This window comes from Gracilinanus agilis, chromosome 3, assembly GCF_016433145.1.
Source record: "Gracilinanus agilis isolate LMUSP501 chromosome 3, AgileGrace, whole genome shotgun sequence".
Classification (NCBI taxonomy): Eukaryota; Metazoa; Chordata; class Mammalia; order Didelphimorphia; family Didelphidae; genus Gracilinanus; species Gracilinanus agilis.
Window position 1 is genome coordinate 28,769,826 of NC_058132.1, and position 16,834 is coordinate 28,786,659.

Genomic DNA, 16,834 nt, shown 5'->3' on the forward strand with positions numbered 1-16,834 from the left:
ATCTTCTCAATCCTTCTTAATGCCAGTCATCTCCAATTTAGATAATCTCTCTATAGCTCACCTCCAATGAGATAACATTTATAAGGTGGTTTGCAAACCTTGGCATGCTATGTAAATACTAGCTATTATCATCATTTTGGGGCTGCATTAGGAGAGATACAGTGTCTAAGAACAAAGAGGTGATACTCCTCATTACATGCCCTCAGACCACATCAAGAGTCCTGTACCCATTTCTGGATACCATGTTTGAAGAACAACAAGGTAGATAAGAAAACAACATGCCTGAAGACATGACCAGACATGGAGGTTGGAAACCAAGCTACATAAGGATTAGTCAAAGGAAGTAGAGAAGACAGGGGTAAGGATGATAGCTGCCATGGAGTATTTGAAGAGATGGCATAGAGAACAAAAGATTGGACTTCTCCTGCTTGGCTCCAGAGAGTGCAGCTAGGAGCAGTGTGTGGAAGTTTCAGAGGGATGGCTTTCCAGTCTCTGGAAGGACAAACTTCCTAATACTGGGAATTGCCCAAAAGTCGAATTGACTTCCTTGGGAGGTAGCGGGTCCTGAACATCTTCAAGCAAAGACCAAATGCCATTTCAAGGATGGCTTGGATCATGAGGCCTTACTAAGTTCCTTTCCTGGTCTGAGATTTTGTGATTCTCAAGAAAACCCAATGGACTAGCAGATTGGCTAACATGACAACAAAGGAAAGTAATAAATGTTGGAGGGGATGTGGCAAAATTGGGACATCAATGCATTGCTGGTGGAGTTGTGAATTGATCCAACCATCCTGGATGGCAATTTGGGACTATGCCCAAAGGTGCTAAAAGACTGCCTGCCCTTTGATCTAGCCATACCACTGCTGGGTTTATACCCCAAAGAGATCATAAAGAAAAAGACTTGTTCAAAAATATTTATAGCTGCACTCTTAGTGGTGGCAAAGAATTGGAAAACGAGGGGATGCCCTTCAATTGGGGAATGACTGAACAAATTATGGTACCTGGTGGTGATGGAATACTATTGTGCTCAAAAGAATAACGAACTGGAGGAATTCCATGTGAACTGGAATGACCTCCAGGAATTGATGCAGTACAAAAGGAGCAGCACCAGGAGGACATTGTACACAGAGACGGATACACTGTGGTAAAATCAAATGTAATGGACTTCTCTACTAGCAGCAACGCAATGACCCAGGACAGTTCTGAGGGACTTATGAGAAAGAACACTATTCACATCCAGAGAAAGAACTGTGGGAGTGGAAACTCAGAAGAAAAACAACTGCTTGAACACATGGGTTGATGGGGATATGATTGGGGATGTAGACACTAAACGATAACTCTAGTCCAACCATCAATAATATGCAATTAGTCCTTGAACAAAGATACATGTAAAACCCAATGGAATTGTGTGTCGGCTATGAGAGGGAGGTGGGGGAAGGGGAGGGAAAGAACGTGAATCCTTTAACCATGGGAAAATGTTCTTAATTAATTAATTAAAGATTTAAAAAGAAAAAAAGAAAACCCAATGGATGAGGGACCCAGCAGAGAGCATCACCCAATGCCTAGAAAGCTCATTGCTTGGAATTGCTGGTGAAGAAGTGGCCAAGCACCATGTCCTCTTATCCACTCGATCCTACTTGGGAGACAACACCCCAATCACCTACTGGGCTTACTATATGCTCAGATGAGATGACAGTCGTAGAAGTGCTTACGGAGCACAGTGCCTGGCACATGGGAATCACCAGGCTTGTTCCTTTCTCTTGCTCCTTCTGTATTTAAGCTGTAAAGACATGTAGGCCAAAGAAAAATCATTTTTGGTCCTCAGGAAACTATGTTCTATAAGAGGAGATGTGCACATATAGAAGTATCTGCAAAGTGTGTGAGAAAAATATAAATAAGCTCAAGACAATGAGGGTGCGAAGAGGAGGAGCATCAGGAAAGAGCTCCTGCAGGAGAGGCCATTGCCTCAGAACTGGGGTCAGCTCGTGAATCGACGGGAGCTTTGGAAGAAACTAGAGGGTCTAAGAGGGAGACGGAAAGAGGGCGAGCACTTCTGACATGGCGAATGGTCTGGGCGAAGGCGTGGAGACGGGTGCCTTGTGTAAGGAACGGTAAGAAAGCCTGTTTGGCCAGACCTGTAAAGTGCGAAGGGAAGTAAAATACACTTAGTCTGGAAACAAAGGTTAGGACCATGGTGTGGAAGACTTTAAACACCAAAGAGAGGAGTCTGGATTTGGTCCCAGAGGCAGGAGGGAGACAATGATTAGGGCATCATTGGTGGTCTGGCCTGAGCTTCAGGAAAATCCCTTCAGCGCTTGAATGGAGGATGGAGTGAAGAGAGAAGGAGCTTAAAGTAACTTCCCCAAATTTCCCCTTTAGGAGTTTCAAGATTCTGCCCTTCTCTCTGCCCCCAAAGGCCCTCCTGAGGGAGAAAGCAGAAGCTGGCAGTCCCTCCCACCTGTGAAGCCTGGTGGACCAAAGGTGATGGCGGGGTACGTGCCCTTCAGGCAGAGAAAGGCCCCCAGAGGTCTGTTATCAAGGCTGCCTGTACCCCAGACACAGAGGCACCTCCGCTGGGGCCTGCCTCCTCCTTTCCCAGGGAGAGCAAAGGGTTATCTCCCCTTGGAGAAGAAAGTTGAGTGGAAAGAAGGCATGGGGCAGGGGCTGAGGGAGGATGATGCCACAGGCGAAGGATGAGACATGAATCATGCGTGTCAGTGTGATATGTGTGACCTGCAAGGGTGGGGCCATCTGCCAGCCTGCGTGTGTCATTATGACGAGTGTGAGAGTCTGTGACTGTGTGTGTCACACACTGGGGCTCTTTGTTTGCTTCTCCCTCTCTCTGATAAGATAACCTTCCCGTAATGCCCTTCTCTGCTTGGAAGTGTCGCCCTCCTCTCCTCCCCCCAACCCAAACAAGGTCAACGCTGTACATTCCTGCCCTTGTGGGACCAGGTGTGGGGAAATGTGTAGAAGCCAGAGTCCTGGGTCCCGACTCCATTACCGTGTGACCTTAGGAAAGTCACAGCCTCTCCGGGGCTAGTTTTCCCTATCGGTAAGGTAAGGATTTGGATGGGTGACCTCTAAAGTCCCTTCCAGCTCTCTGTCTCATGATCCCTGTTTTCTGTGCTCTGGGTGCGTGAAAGGAAAAGAAATGAAATGGGAAAAATTAGGGAAAAGAGCCAGAACTGGACTCCCTCCCCCAGTTTCTCTCCTCTATCCCAGAAATCAAAAAGGGAAGATGTGGGGGGTGGGGGTGGAGGTAGATGTAGGAAAGGATCTCAGGGGAGAGAGTCAGGACTCAGAGACTTTATCGTCAACTGTACTTAAGACCCAGCCGTGAATAGGTATTTTAGAACCAGGAAAATAAATCATGTTGTTGTTTAGTCATTTTCAGTTGTGTCTGACTCTTCGAACCCATTTGGGGTCTTCTTGGCAAAGATACTAGACTGGTTTGCCATTTCCATCTCCAGCTCATTTTACAGATAAGGAAACTGAGGTAAATAGGGGTTAAATGACTTGCCCAGAGTCACACAGCTAATGTCTAAATCCAGATCTGAATTCAGGTCCTCCTGACTCCAGGCCCAGTGGTCTTTTCACCATACCACATAAAAAACCAGAGCTAGGCAGGACCTTAGATGCCCATCGGATCCATTGTACAGATAGAAAAACAAGGCCAGAGAAGGCAAGAGACTTCTTCACTCTTCTGCTTATGCCATCTGTAAACTTGGGGAGGTGCTTTCCCCTTCCTGGTCCCCAGTATCTCTATCTATACAATAAAGAGGGTCCTTTCCAACTCTAACTCCTATGAGATTTTTACCTTTAAAAAAGTCTGGGAGCAGCTGGGTAGTTCAATGGATCGAGAGCCAGATCTAGAGACAGAAGGTCCTGGGTTCAAATCTGGCCTCACACACGTCCTAGCTGTGTGACCCTGGGCAAGTCACTTAACCCCCATTGCCAGCCCTTACCACTCTTCTGCCTTAGAACCAACACATAGTATTAATTCTAAGACAGAAGGTAAGAGTTTAAAAAAAAAAAAAAGAAATGGCAGATTGGCATGGATATGTGGGGTGAGGATGACCGAGAAGGCTAGAGTGATACCGAGGCTGTGAACTTAATGATTAGGAAATTGGTGGTATTCTCAAGAAGAATAGAAAAATCTGGAAGAGAGGAGGATTTGAGGGGAGAAATCATGGATTCCGTTTTTGAATATGTTGAGTTTCAGCTATCTGCAGGCCATCCAGTTTGAGATGTCCAAGAGGCAATTGGTGACATTAGAGTAGAGCTGTAGGGTATGACATATAGATCTGTGAGTCATCAGCATGGCAGTTTTAAGTATATCCGTGGTATCGAAGAGGATGTGGAGAAAGAAGGAAAGAGGGCCCAGGACAGAGTCTGGAGGTCTCCCACAGGGAGGAGTTTTGATGTGGATGAAAAGATAGCAGAGAAGATGATCAGACAGGTAAACCAGAGAGCCAAGAGAGAGTGAGCGGTGTGACAAAAAGCCAGCGAGGAGAGAGTATCTGGGAAGAGAGTGATCAGTCTGTCAGATGCAGCAGACAGGTTGACAAGGATGAAAGCTAAGATGGAAAGACCATCCTTTTGGCCATTAAGATATTTTGAGGACTTTGGAGAGAGAGGTTTCACTTAATTGTTAAAGTTGGAAGCTGGATTGCAAAGGGTTAAATGAAAGGAGAAAAGATCTCCTTTTTCAAGGATGAGGTGAAACATGGCAAAATATATCTTCCTCCTTTTTTTACAAAGATGGGGGGTGCAGCTGGGTAGCTCAGTGGATTGAGAGCCAGGCCTAGAGACGGGAGGTCCTAGGTTCAAATCTGGCCTCAGACACTTCCCAGCTGTGTGACCCTGGGCAAGTCACTTGACCCCCATTGCTTACCCTTACCACTCTTCTGTCTTTGAGCCAATAAACAGTACTGACTCCAAGACGGAAGGTCAGGGTGACAAAAAAAAAAAAGAAAAAAAAAGATGGGGGGGTCCTAAGTGTGAAGCATCCCATATATTGAAAATTCTCCTGAGGTTTTAGTCAGTTTTTCTGAATTCCTTTTTCTTCTTCTTTTTGTGATAGGGAAGATCCCTAGTGGACCTATGGGCAGGAATAGGAGAAGAGAGGAAGGATATCTTTGGAAATTAAAGTAACATAAAAAAAAACTTAAGAGTTAAATGGTGGGCTTGATCCCCAAGCTCCCTTCTATTTCTGGCATTCCATAATTTCTCTTTTTTTAATTTTTTAATTGATTAATTAAGAAAAAATTTTCCATGGTTCCATGGATCATGTTCTTTCCCTTCCCTCCTCCCATAGCCAACATGCAATTCCACTGGGTTTTACATGTGTCATTGATCAAGACCTATTTCCATATTATTGATATTTGCATTAGGGTGGTCGTTTAGAGTCTGCATCCCCAATCATCTCCCCATCGACCCATGTGATCAAGCAGTTGTTTTTCTTCTGTGTTTCTGCTCCCACAGTTCTTCCTCTGGATGTGGATAGTTTTCTTTCTTATAAAGTCCCTCAGAATCATCCTGGGTCATTGCATTGCTGCTAGTACAGAAGTCCATTACATTCAATTGTACCGCAGTGTATCCCCATCTCTGTGTACAATGTTCTCCTGGTTCTGTTCCTTTCACTCTGCATCAATTCCTGGAGGTCATTCCAGTTCACATGGAATTCCATTCCATAATTTCTTGGTTTTCTTTTTTTTAATCCTTACCTTCTGTCTTAGAATTAATCCTGCATATCGGTTCCAAGGCAGAAGAGCGATAAGAGCTAGGCAGTAGGGGTTAAGTGACTTACCCAAGGTCACCCAGCAAGGTAAGGCCAGATTTGAAACAAAGATTTCCTCTCTAGACCCAATTATCAATCCACTGAGCCACCTAGCTGCCCCCAATTTCTTTATTTTCTCAAGGCCATATAGCCAATGGCAAGGCTGACACAGAACACAAATTTCTTCCACCCATTTCTAGCCCCTACCTCATCTGGCTAGTTCTTCTCTAATTTTCTGTGATTCTTATAGAAAATTCTTCCTGCTCCTCCATTCCCTTTATTCCCATTAATATATGCCTCCAAATACCTCACTGAATCCAACCCCCATATTTTCCAGATGAAGAAACCGAGACCCACCAAGGAGAGAAGGCAAAGTCACACAAATTAGAAGTAGCTAGAGTAGGCTTTAAACTGAGGTAAGCAGACTCTAAATTCAGACTTCCAGAGTATAATTCAGGGAAGAAGATGGGACCACAAGGCTGGGAAGGAATAAATAAATGCCTTTTCCCATTCTGAGGTTTTATTTTGCATCTCCCTCATACCAACCCTTCATACAGAATGATCGCCATTGCCAAGAGAGGAAGTCTCTCCTCATACACATACACAAACATAAGCACCTAAACGCCCCCACAAAATCCTTGATTCCAAAACTGGAAACCACCCACATGCATGCACACACCCCAGATTTAATGGGTCAAAAGCCTAGGGGGATTTCTTCAAGAAGTCAATGCCTTGGAATTGTGGGCATCTGGGAAGAAAGGGAGGAAAAGAAAAGAGAAGGGAGGTGTTCTAACTAAGAGTGAGAAACACAGAATCCTGTGTCTCACAGGGAAAGGTGGTCAGTGCTCTGGGCTTACAGCACCCTGAGGAAAAATTTCAGGACTAAGATTGGGGCTGAAAAGAAAGAGGAAACACCTAAGTCCACTGGCAGATGTATTTCTCCATTCATCTACCACATCAGAGGAAACAGTAGTAGGGAAATAAGATGGAAACACTACAGAACTGAGTACATGGTGTTCTGACACACAGATTTGGGGGGAATTGATTTTAAAAGGTTCAGAGTAAAAGAAGAGAAGACTACATTTTAGAACATTTAGTTAAATGGATGGTTTAGAAACACCTAGAAAAGAAAAACATTCATAAAAAAACAGTATGATTTCCTTAAGAATGGGTCATGCTAGGCTAACTCTATTTCCATTCTGGGCAGAATTGCTAAACAGATTTTAGTAAAGCATTTGACTATTTTTCTGGAAAAGATGGTGAGGTAATGGCCAGCCCAATTCAATGGATTCAGATCCGGCTGAATGGCCAGACCCAAAGAATCATCATTAATTATTTCATCATCAATGGAATCTCTAATGAGATTCACAAAGTCCACTGCAGGGAGGAGTAGCTAACACCCTGGAGGAGAGGTAAATATGAAAAGTTTTGACTGACTGCACCATACATTGGGCCATAGCTGACAAAATAAAACTTGATGGAGATAAATGTAAAGTTTTACCTTTGGATTAAAAAAACAATTGCACAAATACAAGATGGAGGAAAGGCTTGGTTAAATAATGTCTGAGAAGGCTTTGCAGGCTTTGGGGTATCTGCGTGAGCCAACAATGAAATATAATTATATATAATGGTAATTATTATAATAATATAATAATATGATAATGATCATAATAGCTAGCATACAGAATAATGATAATAGTTATTATCATTAGATAGATCAATAGATAATAATGATAATAGCATTGATAGAGTTCTTTCAGGTTGGGAAGGAGCTTCACTAATGATATCTACTTGATTTGATCAATCAAGAAAGCTAATTTGATCTTGGGCTAGATTCAGAAAAGGCTCATGTCCAGGAATTATAATTAATTCCTCTGTCCTGGCAGACTATGTCAGGAGTATTATATCTTCATATCTAGATACCACCCAGAAAGACACTGATGAACTGGAAAACATCCACAGGAAGTCAGCTAGGATATTAAAAGGTCTCAAGTTCATTCTGTGTGACAATTCTTGAGGGGCCTGGAGATGTTTAGCCCCAAGAAGAAAAGGCTTCACAAGGACATGATAGTGGTCTTCAAGCTTTTGAAGGGCTTGTGATTTGGATTCCCAATGAGCCTGGTTCTGCTTGCACTCAGAAGATAGATCTAGGAAAAGTGGGCTGATGCTGTGAAGAAGGAAGCAGTTAAGAAAAGGTTCCAAAGCATGAGAACTGTCCAAGGTAGGATACAAAGACATGACTGCCACTTTTCAGCTGTTTTAGTGACTTCTTTCTCAGGCTGGACTAAGGGGCCACTGAGATCCCTTCCAGCTCTGAACTTCTATAGTTCTTTATTTCTGATTCCCCTACAATATGGTCATGAATTCAAGTGGGAGGCATCTGAGGCAGGCTCTATCTCATTTCAGTATTCTGTATATTTGGGTTTTTAATTTTAATTTATCGATTTGTAAATATTTTTCCATGGTTACATGCTTCATGTTCTCTCCCTCCCCTCTTCCCTCCCGTATATTTGCTTTTGTGGCACTTTGGTGTGTAAGAGCAGCCAGCAGTAGAGAACTGGGCTTGTATGGAGTGAAAGGCCCTGCATTGAAGACCAAAGTGGGGTTGGCCAGAGAAACTCTTATGTTCCCCCCATCTTGAAATCCCATCCTCCTAAGATGAAGCCCTCTTTTCCTGGGAGAAAGCAAGAGTAACACCAGGAGAAAAAGTATGAGAGAGAGAGAGAGAGAGAGAGAGAGAGAGAGAGAGAGAGAGAGAGAGAGAGAGCAGCGATTTGCCAGGTAATCATCATAATATGGGAGTTTAGGAGACCAAGCAGGTGGCCCCAAAGAAGGACTTCCTGGCAGCAGATGTCCTATCCTTTGGAAGAAGGAGCTAATGTAATTTCTTTTAGCCAATGATGGCAGGGTTGTGGAAAAATAGGCACAGATAAACTTTTATCCCTGTTGCCTGGTACATAGTAGGCATTTAATAAATACTTACTGCACCATAAGAAACGATGAGCAGATTAATTTTTAAAAAATTTGGCAAGCTCTACATGAAATAGTGAAGAGTGAAACAAATAGAACCAAGAGGATATTATATACAATTACAGATTTGATACTTGAAGAATAATTTATGAATGTTCACTCCAGAGAATGAACTGAGAAGTGGGAACACAAAAGATATTATATAGAGCTATAAATAGATAGATAGATAGATAGATACATACATACATACATACATACATACATACATACATATATGTGTGTATGTGTGTATGTATGTATGTATGTATGTATTGTTGGATGGTGCCTTCTGTGGTATGGAGGAAAAGGAGGGATTGAATAAAAAAGAAATATAAAGAAGTTTTTAAATACTTACTGATCCATCTGCTACTGATAGCATTACAAACATTTCTTTGAACAGCAATCTAGTACAACGTAAAAGTATAAAATTTATCATAGCCTTGGGTCCAATAATTCTATTGTTAGAAATATACCTGAAAGGACAATCCCGAGGAATTAATGAGAGAGAATGCTATCCATATTTAGAGGAAGAATCGTGGGAGTAGAAACATAGAAGAAAATCGTATGACTTATCACTTGTTTATATGGGTTTAGGATTTGGGGTTTTGGTTTTAAAAGATTTCTCCATTACAAAAATGATTAATATGGAAATAGGATCTGAGTGATAATACATGGATAACTCAATGGAACTGCTTGTCAACTCCAGGAGTGGGGAAGGATGAGGGGAGGGAGACAACATAAATCATATAACCATGGAAATTTTTTAAAAAATAAAACAAAGTAATTTTATTTTTTTTTTTAATTTTTATTTTAGACCCTTAACTTCTGTGTATTGACTCATAGGTGGAAGAGTGGTAAGGGTGGGCAATGGGGGTCAAGTGACTTGCCCAGGGTCACACAGCTGGGAAGTGTCTAAGGCCAGATTTGAACCTAGGACCTCCCGTCTCTAGGCCTGGCTCTCAATCCACTGAGCTACCCAGCTGCCCCCAAAGTAATTTTTAAAAAAAAAGAATTATATGGGAAAATCTTTTCAAAAATAAAAGCCCAGCTACTTTCCGGCTGTGTGTCCCTGGGTAAATCACAATGGTGTTGGCCTAGCCCTCGCCCTTCTGTCGTAGAGGTGTTACCAACAGAGAAATTAAGGGTTATTAAATAAATAAATAAGCTCCCCACCTCCGAAAAAAGCATCTGGTCCAAGAGGTTCATAGCAACAATTTTATGTACTTGCCAAAAGTGGAAACAACCTAACTGTCCAACGATAGAGTGATCATTAAATAAATTGTGGGTCACATGCAATGGAACATTACAGTGTAGCTAAGCCTGGCAAGAATGATGAATGCAAGTAAATCTGGAAAGACCTTTATGAAACAATGCAAAGGGGAAAGACAGAAACAGAAGGGTGGGAAGAAGGAAAATAATAAAGATATTCCGGGGGCAGCTGGGTAGCTCAGTGGATTGAGAGTCAGGCCTAGAGATGGGAGGTCCTGGGTTCAAATCTGGCCTCAGATACTTCCCAGCTTGCGACCCTGGACAAGTCACTTGACCCCCATTGCCCACCCTTACCAATCTTCCACCAAGGAGCCAATACACAGAAGTTAAGGGTTTAAAATTAAAAAAAAAAGATATACCAAGCAGGCATCTGCTATGTGCCAGGTACCGTCCTCAGTGCTTTTCTCATGTGATTCTCACGACAATACTGTTTTACAGATGAAAAAAGTGAGGTAGATAGAGGTAAAGTGACTTGCCTTGGGATATACAGCTAGTAAATGTCTGAGTGTGAATTTGAACTCAAGTCTTCCTTGATCCGGGCTCAGCCCTCTCTCTACTGCACCACCTAGCTAGAAGAAGAAGATATATATGATTATCACATGAGGAAAAGTAAATGACATCAAATGGATAAAAATTCCTGATGGAGATCGAGTGACTGAAATGTTATTGTAATACTTTCTGAGTATTAGTCCATGGAGATCCCACTGAGGAAATCCTCGTTAATTATCCATACTCAGATTTTAGTCTTGGACGAAGGAGGAGGGTGAGACTCTTGAGTGCTGCTCAAACCAGATTAAAACATTATTAGAGGGGGCAGCTGGGTGGCTCAGTGGATGGAGAGCCAGGCTTAGAAATGGGAGATCCTAGGACCAAATCTGGCCTCAGACACTGCCTAGATGTGTGACCCTGGGTAAGTCACTTCACTCCCATTGCCTATCCCTTACCACTCTTCTGCCTTGGAACCAATACACAGTATTGACTCCAAGATGGAAGGTGAGGGCTTAAAAAAAAACATTATTAGGGAGGCAGCGTAATAGAGCACCAGGCCAGGAGTCAAGAGGACCTGGGTTCAAATCTGACCTCAGACACTTCCTAGTTGTATGACCCTGGACAAGATGTTTAACCTCGATTGCCTAACCATTGCTGCTCTTTTGTCTTAGAATTTACACTAAAACAAAAGGTAAGAGTTTAAAAAACAAAACAAAACAGGAGGGCAGTTAGGGAGAGCAGTGGATAGGGAGTCAGGCCCAGAAATGGGAAGTTCTGGGTTGAAATTAGGCCTCAGACATTTCTTAGGTATGTGATGCTGAGCAAATCTCTTAACCCTCATTGCCTTGTCCTCACCCTCCTTTTTGCCTTAGAACCAACACACAGGATTGGTTCTAAGGCAAAAGGTAAGGATTAAAAAAAAACAAGCATTGTTGGGAAATGTTTAACAAAATAAATTAAAATGTAGTATAACATAGAGAATGTGAATGAGTGGTTTTCTAAGTCCCTATTTGATGAGTAGGGATCCGTTTCTATTTGAATTTGATACCCCTGTCTTAAGGGTGAAGGAAATGATTTGTCCAAGGTCACACAGACAGAATTTGTCAGAAGTGGAATTTCAACCTAAGCTCTCCTGACTCAAAAGGAACCTCTCTATCTGCTACATCTTGTTGCCCCTCCTGTGATAATGTTATGTGTGGAGTGGAATTTGGGGGGAGCTTGCACCCCCAGAAATCGCTCTAATGAGCAGACAGGAGACTTAGATAAGATGCTGGTTGAGAAAAAGCAGCTTTATTTAGAGAAAACAGCAGGGAAGAGGGCGAAGGGGGAAGGGAAGAGAAGGAAAAGGGATTCTGCCCATACAAGCTGCTTTTGGGGGGCAAAAATGTCTTCTCTCTACATGTAAGCACAGACTTTTATAATAATATCGATGCAAGATTCTCCTCCTTCCCTCTGTCCAATCCCACAGAGGCAGGTATGGCGAGAGGAAGCTTTGATATTTCAAACCTTGAACGTGTGATTTTCAACATTATGTACCCCTAAAAACCCCCATGATCAAAAAACCTGTGACTATCATTCGATTTTCAGCCTGGGACAGTAAAGATACGTTTGCAACACCCCGTTCTTTCCTCCTTCGGCTTATCTTGTCCCTCTTCCTAGAGCTGGGCATCTTTCTCAGGCTTCTTCTCAAGGTTTTTAAAAAGAGGTCAGGGGGGCAGCTGGGTAGCTCAGTGGAGTGAGAGCCAGGCCTAGAGACAGGAGGTCCCAGGTTCAAATCCAGCCTCAGACACTTCCCAGCTGTGTGACCCTGGGCAAGTCACTTGACCCCCTTTGCCCACCCTTACCACTCTTCCACCTAGGAGCCAATACACAGAAGTTAAGGGTTTAAAAAAAAAGAGGTCAGGAAAATTAAAAATGTTATGGGGTGCGGGGGCAGTTTTATTCTAATGAATAGTAATACTAAGGGATGTTGAAAATTGGGGTTACAAGCCAAATACTACTCTGAGAACTACATACTAGATCTCATTCCACGCACTTACATGGAAATTAACTGTGTGGCCACCCCTCTGAAGGTCCTTTTAAAGTATTTTTGTTGTTGTTGTTCTGTCATTTCTGTCATATCCAACTCTTGTGACCCCATTGGGGGTCTTCTTGGCAGAGATACTGGAGTGGTTTGCCATTTTCTTCTCCAGCCCATTTTATGGATGAGAAAACTGAGTCCAATAGGGTCCAGAGTCACACAGCTAATAAGTGTCTGAAGCTGGATTTGAACTCATGAAGATGAATCTTTTTGACTCGAAGTCTGGCGCTCTATCCACCATACAATATTTCTTAGACAGAAGATTCAGAGAAACTTGGTAAAATGTGGCTTGTTGGTTGAACTGGGCATAACTTTGCATGGTGGGGGAAGGGGGAAGATTGTGATCTCCAGGTGATCCACCAGCTGTGGATGGGGATTATCCACATAAGGATTATTTAGTTTGAGACTGTCTAGGACTCGTTATATGACATTGAGAGCACCCTTAAGAACTGGGCTAAATGGCCTGGTTGAGACCCTTTGGTGGGAGGCAGAGGGGGAGGCCTTAGCCTCTCCCGAATCTTAGAAAACTTTCCCCAATCAGAGATATGAGTAACTGCATTAAATACAACTCAGTCTACTTGTCCTCAGTCAGGCAATAAAATAAGGATAATCATGGCTTCTGCCTCATAGGGCTGTTGTGAGGATGACATGGGACAATATTTAGAAAGTGTTTAGCATGCTGCCTGGCACAAAATAGAAGCCACAGAAATGTTCGATGTTATTCTTATTGTTATTAAATAGGGAGGGAGGAAAGGTTGAATCAGAGGATAACTTTGGGCAACAGCTGTGGAATTGGCCTCAAGAGACAATCCCAGGATGCTTCAGCTTGGCGCTCCCCTGGAAATGCCTGGGGACTTTAAGGACATGTGATTGAGTTGGAAGGACTTCGGGCTCTAGCATGATATAGTAAAGGACATCTTGGTGGTACAATAGATAGAGTGCCAAGCCTGGAGTCCAGAAGACCTGGATTCAAATCTGGCCTCAGGCACTTACTAACTGTGTGACTGTGGGCAAGTCATTTACCTTATTTGCCTCTGTTTCCTCATCTATCATTTAAATGATCTAGAAAAGGAAATGGCAAAACATTCCAATATCTCTGTCAAGAAAACCCCAAACTTCTCTACTAGCAGCAATGCAATGATCCAGGACAATTCTGAGGGACTTATAAGAAAGAACTGGGGGAGCGGAAACACAGAAGAAAAACAACTGCTTGATCACATGGTTCAATGGGAATATGACTGGGGATGTAGACTCTAAATGAATCACCCTAATGCAAATATCAATGATACATGATCAATGATACATGTAAAACCCAGTGGAATTGCATGTCGGCTATGGGGGTGGGGAGGTTGGAGGGAAAGGAAAGAACATGAATCATGTAACCATGGGAAAATGTTCTAAATTAATTCATTAAATAAAACTTTTCAATTCAAAAAAAGAAAGAAAACCCCCAAATAGGGACATGATTGAAACTACTGAACAACAACATGATATAGCAAACCCTGAATGGTCCCTTGATGTGGACCCTGTCCCCTCTTCCCCACCCTCCCACAGCAGCAGAAGAGGATCCAGCATCAATTGAAAAGAAGAGACAGCTTCTTACTGGCTCTCTCTGTTCTTAAACTTCCTGTGTGGTATAGGTGGCATTCTTCTCTCTGCTCCCCAATCCCACTAGTCTCCCCATAGTGGCCACTTCCTTGTGGCAGGTACAGCAGGGAAAGTCAAGTTCAGAATTTTGCCCCTAGGCTGTGGCTACCTTTTTTGCCTGAGGAGGTGACCCAACACCCATCTTGAGATGGCTGATCAGGTTCAAGCTTGGAGGTGGCCTCATGAGGTCCTCTAGGGTCTCTAGAAAGATCTGCAAGTCCTATAGAGCTGCCTGGAGACAGGGAAAGAGGCCTCAGTGGATATCTAGCTCTTTGGGGGCAGAGAACTAACCAGAGAGTGGCTAACATCCCCAAGGTGGGAGAAACAGTGTTGCCCATTTGCCCATTTTCTCCAGGGTGGGCTAGTGACTGAGGGCACTGCTTGCCACACTAATGAGTTAAAGAAGACAGCTACGCAGCTGTCTCTTCTTTTTAAAAGTGTCAGAGCATCCAACTCCCCAAAGTTATCATAGTGGGTGGAGGGCCAAGGTGCCTCACAGGTTTTATAGCATCATACCAAAGAGTTGAGTCCTTTCAGTCTGACTCACACATGTCCCGGGAGTTCCCAGAAGTTTCCAGAGGGAGTTCTGGGCCCAGGCTTCCTTGAATGATCCCTATGGGTCAACTCCCCAGGAGCATCTTGCAATTCAATCTCTGTCTCATCCCTCATTTCATACCTGTTTCCCTCCTCTTTGTCTCTGCCTCTTCTATCTCTCTTTCCCTGTCTTCCTATACTTCCTTCTCCTTCACTAAAACCACATGCTTCTTCCTGTAACCCATCTTCTTTAGGATCTCCTCCCCTTCTCCCCTAAAACTCTAGCCCTGTCTCCATAGAAGCTCACTACTCCCCTACAGCTCTCTTGTATCTCCTCTTTGCTTTCCCAGTAAGTCCCTAAGGGCTCCATTCACTTCCAATTCAACCATTATCACCCCAAAGCAGGACCCAGTGTTCTTGATATCAACAGGCTAGACCAGTCCTCTTCTAAGGCCTTGTCTGCCATCTTCAATTATTTATTGGCTGGATGACCAGAGGAAGCATGGATGGTTTTGTCAGCTTTCTCCTTTCCTTCCTTTTCTTCCTTTACCATCTACTCTATCTACTAGTCTGCTTCTGGATTGGCTGAATGATCATTGAGGAAGGAGAGAAACTTTGATATTATCCCCTCTCTTCTCATTCTCCATCCATCTTATAGCCCATTGACTAGTTAAATAAGGCAGCATTTAAAACTCATGGTGCAATGTATAGAGTGCTGGGCCTGGAATCAGGAAGACCTGAGTTCAAATCCAACCTCAGACACTTACTAGCTATATGACCCTACGTTAAGTCACTCAACTCTATTTGCCTCAGTTTCCTCTCTGTAAAATGAGCTGAAGAAGGACATGACAAACCATGTCAGTATCTTTTTTGAGAAAATCCCAGGTGGGGTCTCAAGAGTCAGATATAATTGAACAATAAAAAACCTCAGGCAGATCCCAAAATACAATAATAGAACCACCAAATTTCAGAGCTGTATGGAGCCTTGGGAGTTATCCAGTCCAGGTTCTAAAATCCATCTCAACAGTTTGGTAAAGCCTATGGATGCCTTTTCAGAATCATGTTGTTTTTTTAAAAGCATAATTGGGGGGCAGCTGAGTAGCTCAGTGGAGTGAGAACCAGGCCTAGAGACGGGAGGTCCTAGGTTCAAATCTGGCCTCAGACACTTCCCAGCCATGTGACCCTGGGCAAGTCACTTGACCCCCATGGCCCAGCCCTAACCACTCTTCTGCCTTGGAACCAATACACAGTATTGATACTAAGGCGAAAGGTAAGGGTTTAAAGGGGGAAAAAAGCATAACTGAAGGAAATGTTCATTTCAGTTGAGGTTTGTAAACATTAAGATTTTAATTTAGAATTTTTTACATTTTAAATTATAATTAATTTTAAATATTTTAATTTAAATTTGAATTAAAAGTAATACTTTCCAATCCAAGTTCATAGACTTAAGAACTCCTCAGGCACACTTGAACAGGATTTCCTTCTCCATCAATCCCTCGGAGTCCCTCTGCTTTGCTTAAAGACCTCTAGTGAGGGATAGTTTGCCCTTTAGGCAGCACATTCCACTTTGAAATAGTTCCAGTTGGCAGATGAGTTTTCCTTATGGCAAGCCCAAATTCACCTTTTTGTCACTTCCACTTATTACTCCTAGTTTTGTCATTTGGGGAGAAGCAGAACAAGTCTAACTCTTCTATGGACAGCCCTTCAAGTACTTGAAAAAGGTCACTATATATCCCATACCTAAATAGTCTCTTTTCTAGCTAAATGTGACCCATTTCTTCAACTAACCTTCATTTGGCATTGACTCCACACCTCTCACTATCTCCATTGCTTTCCCTTGTATTCCTCCCCTCATCTGTGGTCAAATTGCCATGTGCCCTCCATCACTAGACTTAACGTAAGGGAGGAAGGGCATATAAAAAGGTTGCAATGGAATTTGGAAGGACATCAGTGACTGGAAAGATGAGGAAATACTTCCCCATCATGCCATCACAGAAAAACACAAAGGAACGTAAAAGGGCATT